This window comes from Manacus vitellinus, unplaced genomic scaffold (assembly GCF_001715985.3).
Source record: "Manacus vitellinus isolate BGI_N305 unplaced genomic scaffold, ASM171598v3 scaffold_4_pilon, whole genome shotgun sequence".
Taxonomy (NCBI): Eukaryota; Metazoa; Chordata; class Aves; order Passeriformes; family Pipridae; genus Manacus; species Manacus vitellinus.
Window position 1 is genome coordinate 4,214,723 of NW_021940604.1, and position 15,303 is coordinate 4,230,025.

A 15,303-nucleotide genomic window follows, 5' to 3' on the forward strand; every position below is an offset into this window, starting at 1 on the left:
ATGAGTATTAACATGAGAGAGAGCATTTTCACTGCAAAAGCTTAGACTTCATATAATAATACTACTATTGTTTGAAGCAGTTCAGCAAAGTCCTTGCTAGTGTAAGCTTCCTTAATTCTCTACATTTCAGCACTATATGTTGCACTGTATGTTTTAAAAGCTCAACGAAAATCATTGACATATGCTCTGCCTATCAGTTGTAGCAGGAAAAATACAGAATCCTTACTGGTTTTCTGTATAATTACTTTTTCTTTAATATGCAGAAAAGAAGATGTGGCTTATTTAAATATCTTCCTCTTCATAATTACATAAGAATGTAATGACACTCCAGTTCATCCTATTTGTTCTTATACAAAATAATCAACTCCACCTGTGAGCAGAGCTGGTGTCTACCTTTTACTACAAAGTTCCTCCAAACTAAGATGGGAGCCATTGTAAGCTCCACAGCACTTTTCCAGATTCTTTTTTGTTAGGAATAAAAAATTGTCTTCGCTATCCTAGGGACAAGGTATTACAGTTTATCATTAATACTTTTCTTATTTTGCTTTTAATTGTTAAAAAATCATGATCTGAAACTGTTTCAACATGACTGGGAATTTTCAGAAAGCAAAAACAAGAAACATATTCAGTTATTTTTTATTCATTTAAAATGAATTAATTCCTTAGTCCAAATGTGTACTTTCACTTTTATTTTAAGTATGCTTCATTTTAAATAGTCATAATAAATGAGGATTCTTTACTAGATGTTGGCATTGGTTAATTTGAAATGTAAATATTGCTTCCACCATAGAGACAAGAAAGAAAAGAAAAAGTAGTATAGTAACATAGGTCATTAAAGGGCTCTTGCCGTGATCAAAGCAAATTATTTAGTGCACAGCACACTTCCAAAAGCGCTCTGGTAGGATGGCCTCAGCTCAGGACAGGTGTCAGCCAGATGAACTGCCCTGGTGGCCAAGCACTGAAGGAAAGTGTCCCTCTTCTAAAAAACACATCTTCTGAGTACTCATGTAGAGCATTGCACACCACAAGGAAATACAGCAAATATCACCAACAATGGTTCTGTGCCAAGGAGAGCACAGTACCCCTGAGGGCTGCTGCTTGTAGCTGAGACATGAATGAGGTCTTTGGCACTGAAGAATTTGAGGCCCTCTTCCTCAAAAGAGAAATACTCCCTATAAAAGAGATACAGTGATGTTTCAGTTTGCCTCACTGTTGTATCACTCTCTACCTGATCCACTTTTGGTTGCTAGACTTAAAAAAAGATCTGCATCAGGTAGAGACAATCCAGAGGGCAGCCATTGGAATTGTGGAAAGTCTAGAATACTCAATCCAAAAGAAAAGAATGAAATAACTGTTTAATCTAGGGATTAGAAAGTGGTGGGATATATAAAAGCATTCAAAACCATAAAGGAGCACTACAAAAGGAAGGAAATAATCACTTCTCAGTATCCACAGTGCGTAGAAAAAGAAGTAATGTGCCTACCTTGCAGTAGCTGATACTGTCATATCAGAACCAAAAAGTTTTGGAGGAAATAAAGCTTTGCACCACATACCACATAAGGAGGAAGTGAAATTTGAATCTTAAATGTGCATTTTAAAGCACAGCCTAGATAAGTGTCTTCCTGGAAGGCATTTTTAATTTTTGATTCTTTGTCAGGGTGCAGAACAGGATACGTCTTTAAGTATCTTGGTCTCTTTTGAGTCCATTTGCTGCAACTGTGAATGGTGAGACTGGTTTGAGCAACAGAACATCCTCCTTCTTTCTGCAGGTTTTGCAGCAAGCAGTAGTTGCCACTTCCTTCCTGTCAAAAACTGCCACACAGTATCTGTGTGCAACCTTGAAGCATTGCCACGCATCTCCTGAGAGATGTGTGCAGTTCTACATCTACTTCGCGTGTACTGTGTCAAGCATAAATGTATAAACATTGTATAAACATAGAATCAAAGAATCATTTGGTCTGGACAAAGACTTGTAAAATCATCAAGTCCAACTGTTAACCCAGCACTGCCAAGTCCACCACTACACTATGTCCCTAAGCATCACATCTACATGTCTTTTAAATACCTCCAGGGATGGGGACTCAACCACTTAGATGGGCAGTCAGTTCCAGTGCATGACAACCATTCCCATGAAGAAATTTTTCCTAATGTCCAATCTAAATATCCCCTGGAGCAACTTGAGGCCATTTGCTCTTGTACAATCACTTATTACTAGGCAGAAGAGACTGACCTCACCTTGCTACAACCTCCTTTCAGGCAGCTGTAGAGAGAAATAAGGTCTCCCCTGATCCTCCTTTTCTTCAAACTAAACAATCCCAGCTCCCTCAGCCACTCCTCATAAGACCTATGCTCCAGACCCTTCATTAGCTTTGTTGGACACACTCCAGCACCTCAATGTCTTTCTTGTAGTGAGACACCCAAAACAGGATTCAAGGTATGTCCTCACTAGTGCCAAGTACAGGGGGACAGTCACTGCCCTAGTCCCACTGGCCACATTATTTCTGATAGAGGCCAAGATGCCACTGGCCTTCTTGGCCACCTGGGCACACTGCTGGTTCAAGTTCAGTGGCTGTGGACCAACACCTCAAGGTCCTTTTCCATTGGGCACCTTTCTAGCCACTCTGACCCAAGCCTGTAGCGCTGCATGGGGTTGTAGTAACTCGAGTGTGGGACCTGACACTTTGCCTTGTTGAACCTCATACAATTTGCCTTGGGCCATCAATCCAGCCTGTTCAGATCCCTCTTCAGAGCCTTCTTACCCTCCAGCAAATCAACACTCCTGCCCAACCAGGTGTCACCTGCAAAATGTCTGAAAGTGCACTTGATCCCCTCATCGAGATCAGTGATAAAGATATTAAATAAAGAACTGGCCCCAGTACTGAGCCCTGGGGAACACCACCTGTGGAACACCACTTTTTTTTCCCCAGGTTCAAGCCAAAGATCTCGGTTCGGCCAGGCCAGCCTTTCCTGCTGGCTCGTCTTTCTGCACGTGGGGCCAGCCTGCTCCTGTGCATTTAAGATTTCCTTCCTGAAGAACGTCCAGCCTTCCTGGACTCCTTTGCCCTCCAGGACTGCCTCCCAAGGGACTCTGTCAACCAGTCTCCTAAACAGGCTGAAGCCTGCCCTCCAGAAGTCCAAGGTAGTTGAAATATCTCCTTATTTCTCCAAGAATCAATAAGCTGTAAAACTGCATGATATTTTTCTGCATAAAGGTTTTATATATTGTATGAAAACAGGTTTATATGTGTTCATGTTTTATATTTAATGTAAATCTGGGTGAGTAAACTTTGACAATAAATTAAAGATACAATTAGAAGCCAGAAATATATTCCCTCTAACATGAATTATACTGAATTACATGAAGTATATACAACAGACCATTTAACTTCCCTTGCATCGTGATGAAATAAAGTAATATAGTAACACGAGATTACACAAACTGATGTGGGAGTAGAAAAAAAAATCAGGAAAAAAATTATCTCCTAAACTAGTATATGATACTATGGTATATATGTTCCTGTAAGTGAAGTTATCAAAATTATAAAATCTTAGAGATGCCTAATTAGGATTTACATGTACTGAATGAGCTCAGTCTAGCAGTTTTAAGATTCAGTCAAACATGATAAAAGTAACTTCATCATCAACCAGTAGTAAAAAGCAATCATGATCAGATTGTGCCACCATGTGGACTGTATCAAAATGATCTTTGCTTTGATGTTGGGCTAAAAAGATGCTGCAGGAACAGGCCAAGAAACTTTCAGCCATGGAACAAGTTATTTTGAATTTCCTTACATTCTATTAGAGACAAGATGTCTTTGTAAACTGTGCCTTTGAAGAGCATTGGGCAGATTTTCATTTGGCACCAATCTCAAACAAACAAATATCAGGAAAAGTCATAAAACCTTGGTGAGTTGTCTTCCTGTTATGTAACACTAGGCAGAATAATTGTATCTCTTTGCTTGCTTGGGGTTACATGTGTGAACAGAAAAACAATCCATCTTAAATTATAAAGAAATCAAAATAATTACTTCTCTTAAATACAATAATACAGGCAAACAACAAATCTTTGTGGTAAAAACAATAAACAAGAGTGAAAACCGCAGAGTATGTCAGTGGCCACAGTAAAATGATGATCTGGAGACTAAAGTAGAAGACTAACCTGGTAGGAAGAGAGGGAAAGCTGGGGTTATTATAAAATGTGGAGCTGTCTTTTAAGGTCCAATCCGAAAGGGCACCTAAGCAGAAGTGGAGAACAATTCATTTAGTAAGGGCTGAGAAGCTAGGTGTGTCACCTGAAGCAGCTACAGCACCTGACAGGAGCAAATCTGGTGTTGCCAAAATATGAGAAGGTAGATAAGATCACTCAGTGCTCCTTGAAAAAGGATTATTTTTCTAAGAAGAAATGGTTTTTGAACCTCTTTGCCTTACTTCATTTGTTCTAAGCAGCATATGAGTCTAGTGTGAAGCTTATCTCCCTGATCATACAATATAGTCCCATGATTTTTTATTACCTGTAGTCAACACATATAGGATTCTTATCCATCACATCATTACTTGACTATTGACTGACTGACACTCAGTGGCTATTCTCCATCACTGTCATTATGCTTGAAGTTCCAAAGCTGTGTTTTCTGACTTCTATAGTGGTCTGGATACAATATATGAAAAAAACCCCAACCTATTAAAATTAAATATTTTAAATATGTTTAATATGTTAAATATTTTAAATGATAAAGCATGTATCTGAGCCACTGTACACTATGTGTGAGTGAAAGAATTCATACAAAGTCTTTCCTGACTTCATTTTGAATATGTCTTAAGCTGATTAGGTAAGAGAAACTTGGTATTAATGAGAACTTCCATGGGTAGAAATCTGTCATCTCTGTGAAATAAATTTATCAGATATTATTTTGTACCTTTTGACGTTGACAGGTAGCACCAGAAATTCTTCTGAACATCATCAGGATTCTGCTATGAGACATCCATGTTTTTTAGCATGTTCATTTTCATTCAGGAGTGAGAAGCTCTGTGTCTTGTCAAATAGCATAAAATGAGTAGGAAGCATGTTGTTTGCTATGAAAACAGATGGTGTTATTTAAAACAGTATTAAAACTTTTGTAAAAAAATGCTGATTTAGAATAAAAGTTGTAAGAGGTGTATAACATAATACAGAGACAATGAAAAATGATGGTACACAAACCTCTCACATATAGAAAAAGGCAAGGATCTTACTAAGAACAAACACTTTTTGAACTGATAGATCAAACATAAGAATGAAATTATAAAATTTCTAATTGACCAGTAGAAAGGCCAAACAATGTTGAAAGAATAAATTATCATAACTACAAAATGTTGGGGTTTTTTTCCAAAATTACATGCTGTCCATCTCTTAGCTTTAACTGTGTCCACTGTTTCAGTGCTGTGCTTTATCCTGAAGGTGGCTGCATTTCATGTGAGTCATTAATTCCTACAATGTCTGAATATTTTTTTCACTGGATGTTTCCCATGTTCATCTGTGACTTCAAGTAAGTTAGGTAGTTTCAAGACTACAGCTCTTCTGCATTGCAGTGTTTATTTCAGAAAAATACTGTACCACAATATATATATGCCACAAAAATACAGAAAGTAGTATAAATTCATCCCAATAATTATTCAGTAAATATGCTCTTCCACTGACCCAGAAAGTCCCCAAGGGAACTCTTTCTTGCTACGTTACTGCATTGGGTGAATATATTTTCCTGTCTAGACCAAATCATTGCAAAATTATGTTCTTGGGAGGAAAAGCAAGCTTTTAGAAGAGTTTGTCTCTTGTAAAAAGTCTCTCCTAACTGCCTCTCTGACATCTAAAAATTAATTTTTATAGCTAAAAGAGAAGCTCAGATAGCACACTGGTGATTTATATCTTTACAGGGTTTTCCTTTAAATTGTCGGTATTACCTTTCCTCAAGCTGGTCCTCCATGTTATGGGGACCACTATGCACTTTGATTTTGGTAGTGCTGTTTGCGGATGCTTGTTAGAGTCAGAGTAAAATTTGTGGTATTAAAGCGCAGCTTATTCTAGCTCCTCAGTGCTTATTTCTGGAGATTTCATAAGTTTCTCTCCAGAGAGTGTTTTTGTTGTTGTTACAGAGTTTTTATCAAATATTGTGTGAACAGAAAGGCCTAATTTTGTATTCATGTTGCATTGACGGATATCACAGAATCATGGAATGTACCAAGCTGAAGGGGCCCACAAGGATCATTGAGTCCAACTCCTGGCCCTGCACAGGCCCGTTCCCAAGAGTCACACCCTGTGCCTGAGTATCATCCAAATGCTTCTTGAACTCTATCAGGCTTGGTGCTGTGAACACTTCCTTGGGGAGCCTGTTCCAGTACCCAGCCACCGTCTGGGTGAAGAACCCTTTTCTAATATCCAACCTAAACCTCCCCTGACACAACTTCAGTCATTTCCCTTGGGTCCTGTCACTGGTCACCACAGAGAAGAGACCAGTGCCTGCCCCTCCTCTTGCCCTCATGAGGAAGTTGTAGACTGTGATGAGATCTCCCCTCAGTCTCCTCTTCTCCAGGCTGAACAGATCAAATGACCTCAGCCACTCCTCACACGGCTTCCACTCAAGGCCCTTCACCATCTTCGTTGCCCTCCTTTGGATGTTCTCTAAGAGCTTAATATCTTATATTGTGGTGCCCAAACCCACACGCAATGTTCCAGGTGAGGCCGCACCAGTGCAGAGCAGAGCAGGACAATCCCCTCCCTCGACCGGCTGGCGATGCTTTGCCTGATGCCCCCCATAACATGGTTGGCCCTCCTGGCTGCCAGGGCACTGCTGGCTGATATTCCACTTGTCATTGACCAGGACCCGGGGTCTCTTTCCACTGCACTGCTTTTCAGCATCTCATTCCCTAGTCTGTATGAACAGCTAGGGTTGCCCCATCCCAGGTACAGAATATGACAGTTTACCTTGTTGAACTTCATATGGTTTGTTGAGGTCTCTCTGCAGGGCCTCCATGCCTTTGAGGGAACCAAAAGCTCCTCTGAGTTTTGTGTCATGACTATACTAGACACTGTTTTGATTAGCACCTCTGACTTCGAAGTGCAGCACCCTAGAAATAAAAGGGCAACCTGCCACAGAGTTACCTGGACCACCAACACTCTGCAGCACAGACTTGCTACAGACTCATATCCTCTGGACAGAGAAAAGAGCAATACAGTCATTAGCAGCTTAATGGTGGAAGAATAAGGGTTATGTAGAGTTGACCATATCTGCCTTTTTCATTGAATTCTTTTGGGTTATTTTGTTTCTACCCAAGCTTTGGCAACTCAAGGTCACTCTGTGATTTTCCATTCTTCAATGTTTCAATATTATAAGCCACAAAGTTCCAGATATAATGTTTAAGAACCAAATGACATTGAGACCTTTCTAATTAATTTTTATTATTTTGATTCAGGAACTCTCCTTGCCTAGTTCCAAAATGGAATTTTTGGAGATATTTTGAACAGTTTCTGGCAGAACATATTTAAATACAAGTCTCTGAAACTATGTTACACTTTTAACCACAAATCAGATAATGTGCCCAGTGGTCCAATGATCTTGGATCCTCTGTAAGAAGACCATAGATACCTCTGTTGATCCAGCTGAATCTGAACTCCCAGTCCTCAAAGTAAGGCAGACCCTACCAAGTTCTTCTGTCTTCCAATCTATGCCTTAACTAGCAGCTTTAGAGATGAGTCACCTGATAATTTTCTGAGCAGACTAGGGAAAACGCAGCATTGATTCCCTCTAGATCCTTGGGATTGTTTTTTTGTTTTCTGTTGTCTTCTGATGAAAACTGTATTAGATGCTTCCTGTTCCACTTCTCTTTTCTCATCTCAGAAGTCTCAGTCCAACTCCAGCCAGTTCAACACATCCCAAGAAAAATCCAAACAGACTTCTTTCTATTGCTGAGGAGTAGGTAGGTAAAGTCAACCTGCTCATTTTATTGACTGTTCTTCAAAATAAGGAAGTAGCAAGTGATTAATCGGTCAGTCAGAGGGTATTTTCTCTGATTTTATCTGAAGATCAGATGGAAGTTGTCTTCACCACACAAGAATTTCAAATTATATTCCTGAGAGCTGGAAATACTTGTTATTTCAAAAGACGTGTGACTTACCTTTGTCTTCAAAACAGGAAAGTGGAAGCATTCTTGCTGACATTAATTCCCCTATTTCTGCTTCCCCTTACCATTTCTGGTGGTTGTCTAGTTAATGAAATCTCCACAGTATTGTCTATTTTTTAAATCAAATCCATGCCCAGTCAGCACGGTCTTACTTATGCCTTAGGACTGTTCCCTGATCAGTCCAGAGCTCTTTGGCTTAGGTCAGGTGATCTTAACTGAAAGGGTTTGCAGTTATTTCTGGTGTATGCCCTTTAATTCCACATTTTAGTCTACTGTGCTTTCTTTCTTAAGTAGTCATTTTGTTGAATGCTTTGCTTTTGTGAGCTGTCTGTTCTCTAACATTTTCATCATCTCTCATTATTTTATTTCCCGGTCTTTTTAATTATTCATATCAAGATTGTAAGTCCATGTAATTCAATTTACTGATGCAGATTTCTGTATGCTGAAAGTCTGCTTCAGAATTCCTACATCTTGGATGTGCTTGTCCCTCAAGTCTTTGAATAAATCAGGACTTATTCTACTGAAAGTTTCATCAGTGTAAAACTGAAAAGCATGCATGAAAGTGTACATACATTCTTTCAAGGAATACCAAGCTCTTTGTACTTACTGGTAAATGATTTTCCATATCTGAAGTTTCTGCAGTCACTCCACGCTTGAATGGCTGTATCCACTACTCCTAGCCCTTACAGCACAAGACTTATTAAGCTTACTCTCCCTAACAGCAAGCCATCTGAGAGCAGTAAAAATTAATGACCTGCAATAGAAAATGGTTAAATTAATTATTCACCAGTTTCCAAAGGACCATAATTGCATTTCCATTCTCTGTGGAGCTCTCCGATTAGCTTGCAGAGGGACTCGGGTGCTCAGCCGCGTGGAGGTTACAAGTACAGAAGTTTGTGTGGGTGCTTAGGAGAGAGGGAGTAGCAGGGGTTGTTGGGTGGCTAGGATGGCTATATGGGTGAGGTTGAGGGCAAAGATTTGTATGTTTTATGGCTCTGGAGAGTTCTGGGATGACTGGATTTACTGAAATAAGAAGGAAAAGATATGTGGAAGTAATGATTACAGCAGTCTTCCATCAGAGCAAAACGCTATAGTTAGTTTGGGACAGAAATTCTCTGGAACTTGTGGGTATGCTGAAGGAAGCACAACTTTCATGACATGACTTTTATCTTTTGCCCACCTTGTTCAGGTGCCTGGTTTTGCTTTTGATTACTTCTCTACTTAAGGTGAGGTGAGACAGACAAACAACTTGTGCCACAATCTTTTCATTACAGCAATAAGTAATGGGCCTGCTCTAATAAACTACATCTCAACAAGCAAGGCAAAGATGACAGATCTGGCAAATATGCATCCTGTGAAATGTCTTTAACCCTCGAATACTGCTCTCAGGGGAAGGTCAAAGAAAATCCTCAAAAGAAAAAATAACTATGACTGGAAGCTTGAACTTTTGCTTTTCAACATGATATTTTCCTGCAGAGTACAGGAGAAGATCATTTCCACAAAAAAGAAGAAATGCAGATCACCTAGTCTCACTGTAATTTATTTGCATAGTACTAAAGTACAACAGAGCTGGGGTTGCCATATAGGCTGTATCAGGGAAAATAAGAATAATTAATAATAAAAATAAGCAAGCTAAGTAGACATACGAGGCATTGTCCATGGACTTTATAGTCCTCAAAGCCTTCACTTACAGTGTTATAAGATATTGTGACACTCTGTACTTTTCTAGATGGATAATCTTGGCTTTATATACTCAAGAACATTTTGACTTTATGTAAATTTGAATTTTCCTTTGGCAAATCAAAAGTACTGTAACAGAGGAATACAAGTCCACCTAATTTCCTCATGAGTTGCATTAGAAGTTTTTTGGATTTATATGAATAAATGGATACTCCATAACTATGGTATGATCCTATCAACCAGAGGAAGGGAACATTAAATATTCATGACTACTGAAAGGCAATTTCCTTCAATTGTTCATCATGCCTCCATTCTTAACCTTCCCCATAGGATTTCCTCTTGCTCTAAACTTCAGAAAAGGTTTTTTTCCACTAGATTTTATTTGTACTAGTAAACTGATGAAGGGGGCCATAATTGTCAAATGTTGCTTGTTTTATTGCTTCAGTTACACATATACCTATGGTGGGACTCAGAAAGCAGACTTTTACTGCAATAAGCCACTTGCCTAGAAAAATGAAAAAAGAATTTTTAATCTGTTCATCTATCAAACAAATGAAGTCATGAAAATTAAGCAGTATGCTCACAGTAAACCTAACTAAATCAAACCAAAATGGTATCTGTGCTGGCATATAATTCCTCAAAGACTGTTTTTATATTACTAGCCTCGTAGACCAGATATAGATCTGGAAAAAAATAATTAAGTAATCATAGAATCATAGAATCAACTGACTTGGAAAAGACCTCTGAGATCATCAAGTCCAACCCTTGATCCAACACCACTGTGGTTACTAGACATGGCACTAAGTGCCACATCCAGTCTCATCTTAAAAACCTTCAGGGACGGTGGGCAGCCCATTCCAATGTCAGATTAGTCTGCTGTAAAAAATTTCTTGCAAAATTGAAATAATAGAGTTTTCAATGCTCAGGGATGCAAAGAGAACCATCAAGGGCTGGCAATTTTGAGACATCCGCCAGCTGCTTGTAGAATAATTCATCATCCTCATCATCCTAATCGGGTGGTCTATAACAGACTCTCACCAGGATGTTGGCCTTGTTGGCCTTCCCCCTGATTCTGATCCACAGACACTCAACCTTATCATTACTGACTTCAAGTTCTAGAGAGCCAAGAGACTCTCTAACATACAGACCCCCCCCTCCATCTCCAGGCATAATACCTTAGAGTGGGAAAAATCCACTTATAAAGTGGCTCTGAATTATTTTATTTCTTTTTAGCATTGGTATCTATAGAAGAAGCTTTGGAAACAACCTTAAATAGAAACATACGGAGAGTAAAGATTTTGTTCTTACCATCATTCTATTCTCATTTTTGGAAAATATTTCAGATGTTCAGGGGATATAAACACCCTCTAAATTCTTTTCTGCTCATTCCACACCTATTATGATATCTTATTATGTTTAGGGATATTTTCATCATCAAAAATGTGTTTGGATTAGGCTCTTACCTAACACATATAAAAACTGCTGGGAACTGTTTTCACTAAAATATATATAAAAATGGGTCTCAGAAACATACCTTGAATCCAGTGTGAAATATTTCTTGGTTAGACTAACTGTGTGAAAAAATGAAGACCATGTCAATTGTAAGTCCTAGTTTACATCTCAGCAAAAGGATTACAGATGACAGTCTCTTCCCACCCACAGGCAGCAACACTGCAGAGACAGTGAACATCCACACAGGTTCACTGATGGATAATTCTGCATACAAATGATAGTACACAGGAATATTTTTTTCGTTTAATAAGGGAATGCTGCATGATAAGTCAAGTCCATTAAATTCTATGTGACAACTTGGGACAAATACAATTCTGCTTCTAAACAGTTCATGTGTTGTTCACATACACATGCTGCTCACACCAACAAACTCATGTCTGTGAAAGAGAAGTGTCTCTCAGTGTGAACAAATACAGCTACATCTGTGAACATTATTTTTCAATGAAATTGTAAGTTTCAGACCATCCTAGGGAGTGGAAAAATGGATTACATTTCCTCACACCTTTTTAACAGCAGATAGGATGGAATACAACAGCATGAGATGATTTTTTTATCCAATACTGGTAACTGGATGAAAAATTTGCAGCTCAACTGTAGAACTCTATCAGCTACTACAAAAGTGTTAAAATACAATTTTGTTGTCGTGCTGAATTGTGTTTGGGTGTTGCTTCTTTCTGTCCCCTTACTTGGTCCCTTTCTTAGTGTAGAAAAAATAGGATGGTAATCTGAATTAAAGTCATGACTTTACTAAATGTCATGCTTCAACACTGCAGATCTCAGAACTTTCAGGTGAGCAGAAGTGGATAGAAAGATTCTGAGGTCTTGCTCAGAAGGTGGAAGGCAAGGAAATATTGTACCCTAAGAACATTATGGCAAATCACTTTCCTAGATTGCAAATTTGTATAATACTGGCAAATTTGTCCTTTGGATAAACATTTTCCACACTTTGGAAAACATATTGCTGGATTTCATTTTCATCTGCTGAATGGGAAGTGGTTCACAGGATGCATTTGTAGAACAGAGAAAGAAGAGGGATTTTTTGATTTGCTGACTCCAGTTCTCTGCCCCTCTGAGAAATCATGTCACATAATCTTATTTAGTAATTTATCTATATTTATTCCTCCATTTTACCCAATTAATTCCATGTGAGAAAAGAAAACTTAGATAATGAGAGCACCTTGTTTTCTTCTCTTCTGGGGTGGTTACTCACAATTGAGTTTCCTGATAAAATACAAGTTCAAGTTTGGGGTTTTCAACTTAGAGTCCAGATTGCTAGTATATGTAGGCTGCTGCAAAATATCAAGCAATCTGCTAGATACAAAGCAGTGAGAGAGGAAGTTTTTAACTTTCTGTTAGGCTCAAAAAGCTCATCTTTTTCCCCTCCCTCTTTCACCTCCTTGTGTCCCCAGAAATGATACCCATTACTGTGTTGTGCACCCCCACAAGATCCATCATGCCAACTCTCAGCACCATACTCCCTAACTATCCTTTGGCTGTGGGAATACAGTACCAAGATGCTAAAACTGTCTTTTTCCCACATGACTCACCACTAATTCTTCCAGCAGGACCCACTGCCCTGGACTGATTTTGAGATATATATTATTTGAGATATATAAACCTGGATCAAAAATACTTTTTTTTTCCTGTTTGGCTTTAACTAATGCAGAAATGCAGTAACATAAAATATATTTTGCTGTGTAGCCTCTCTTAATTCAGTCCCTCTTGCTTTTCCACACACACATAAATACACAGTCTTCAATATCACAAATACCACATAAAAGATCAGAGTTCTGAGTTGAATATTGGATCTAGAAACATTGTATATGTTCCAGTAAACACAATGTATAATCAAATACTGCACAATGAACTGTCTTCTAAATCAGGTAATGGTACATAATTAACAATGAGGGATCTTCTTTTTATGTTATGTCCTTAGGATTTCTCATCTCCCAAAAATATCAAATCTCTGAAATTCTTATGTAATTCCTACCCATGATTTTTTTTCTCTGAAAAATCTGGAGAAAAATTATTAACAACTAATACACTCCTGGAAACTAATATCTTTTCTAAGATGTTGATGTTACTGCAACCATGTTTCTTTTCATTCATAGCAGGTATATCATGTTGGAAGTTGTATTCTGATAGAGCCAGCATGTGGCAGTAGGCTATTTAACCTGTAGCAGGTAAACTGAAGAAATTTGTAGTCTGAACTTGACGTGAGTCATTAAAGGCAGCAAATTCAAGCTGCAGTTTTTCTGAGTTCTGTCACATTATGAGTAGCATATAACATTGATAGTTTGAGGGTAGACAGGAACATTTTTCATCACTGGTCAAAGAAAAAGTATTCCTGAGTTTTTCTTCATGCATCCGGAAAGCTGTAAAGCTAACCACAGACAAATATGAGGCTGCTGAAATATGAAACAATTAAAGGAAATCCCAGTCTAAATCATAATCTCCAGATGGAAAGTGTAAGGAAAAAAAAAAAGAAAAGGTTTCACTGGATGCTCAGTATAGTCTTTATAATTTTCTATTTTTTTCAGTGAACTCTGCTTACATTTGAAATAAAAGGATTTTGTGGGTTCATGCATGAGAATTCAGCATATATACCTATGTTTCCTCAGGAACTGCAGTAACAGTAAGCAACAGAGTTTTCAGCAAATTGTTATAAAATTCTGACATGGTGTTTCTTCTTCATTCCAATTACAGTGGTATGGCCCTTCTCTCTGGCAGTGATTGACAATAGTAAGGATCTGAATTCAATTTGTAGGACTTAGTGATCAGGCTCAAGCATCATTCCTTTGAGCCCTGGCCATCTGAAAAAATGTTTTCAACTAAATCAATCTCTATGCACTCAGTAAATTAACTCTATGGATCACTCCACTCTAAGTGTTTTGTTAAACAGAAAATATTTAGCCAATCAGGGCTCTACTGGGAGGGCAAAGAAAAATAGAAGAATCCTAATATGTCAATAGAGAGAGCATAAATGCCTCAGAGAAAGCAGCTGCCCACCTCAGAGCAGGCTGGCAATGGTGCTAATTCCTTCCTCCACAGCTACACATGTCCAAGGAAGCAGGTGACATGCCAGCACTATTTTGTGTACCTACTGTTTGGTTGCCCATGGTTTTTCGAATACATGATGGTACCCATCACATTTATTTTCCAAGAAAGTTCTTCCTTTTCTTCAGGGTTAGGGCTAGTGCTGCTGTAAATTTAAAGCACCTCCCCTAGTTAAATCAGCACATTCAAAACCTTTAAGGAAAGAATCTAATTCCTCTTTTCAGGAAGTAAAAGACTGCTCACTTCATTGGAATTGGACTCACATCAGCAACATATTTGACAACTCATCATCTACATACCCCTATCTCCCATCAGTCAGAAGTGACAGTGGGTTATATTTTCCAGTATAATAAATGATGATGAGCATTTTTACCATGAGGGTACCTTGAATTATGATGATTTTATTTTCAGGAAAAGATACTTCTCAATAGGGAAAAATGGAAGAACTAATGGGGTTAACAAGAAAATATATTCCTACAATACTCAGAAATAAAGGGAACAGAAACAAAATTAGTCTAATACTTAAAATAATAAATTAATAAGAGTTTATTATTTATCAACCTGCTTTAGCTTTTTGATGAAGAAGGTTCTACAGGTTGCCCAGAGAAGCTGTGAGGCCCCAGCCCTGGAAGTGTTCCAGGCCTGGTTGGATGTGACTTTGAGCAACCTGATCTAGTGGAAGGTTCCAACCCTGCTGTGGCAGAGGGATTGGAACTAGATGATCTTTAAATTCCCTTCAAGCCCAAACCATTCTATGATCCTATCTCAGGATGCTGTTCCCATTTTACTTAAGTTCTGTTGCACAGACTTGCAATTCTTCCTTTTTTTTGCAAGAGTAAACAGGGGAGAGTTTGAAACAGATCTGAGAAGCCTTCTTCTTAGCAAGTCATTGTAAACCCA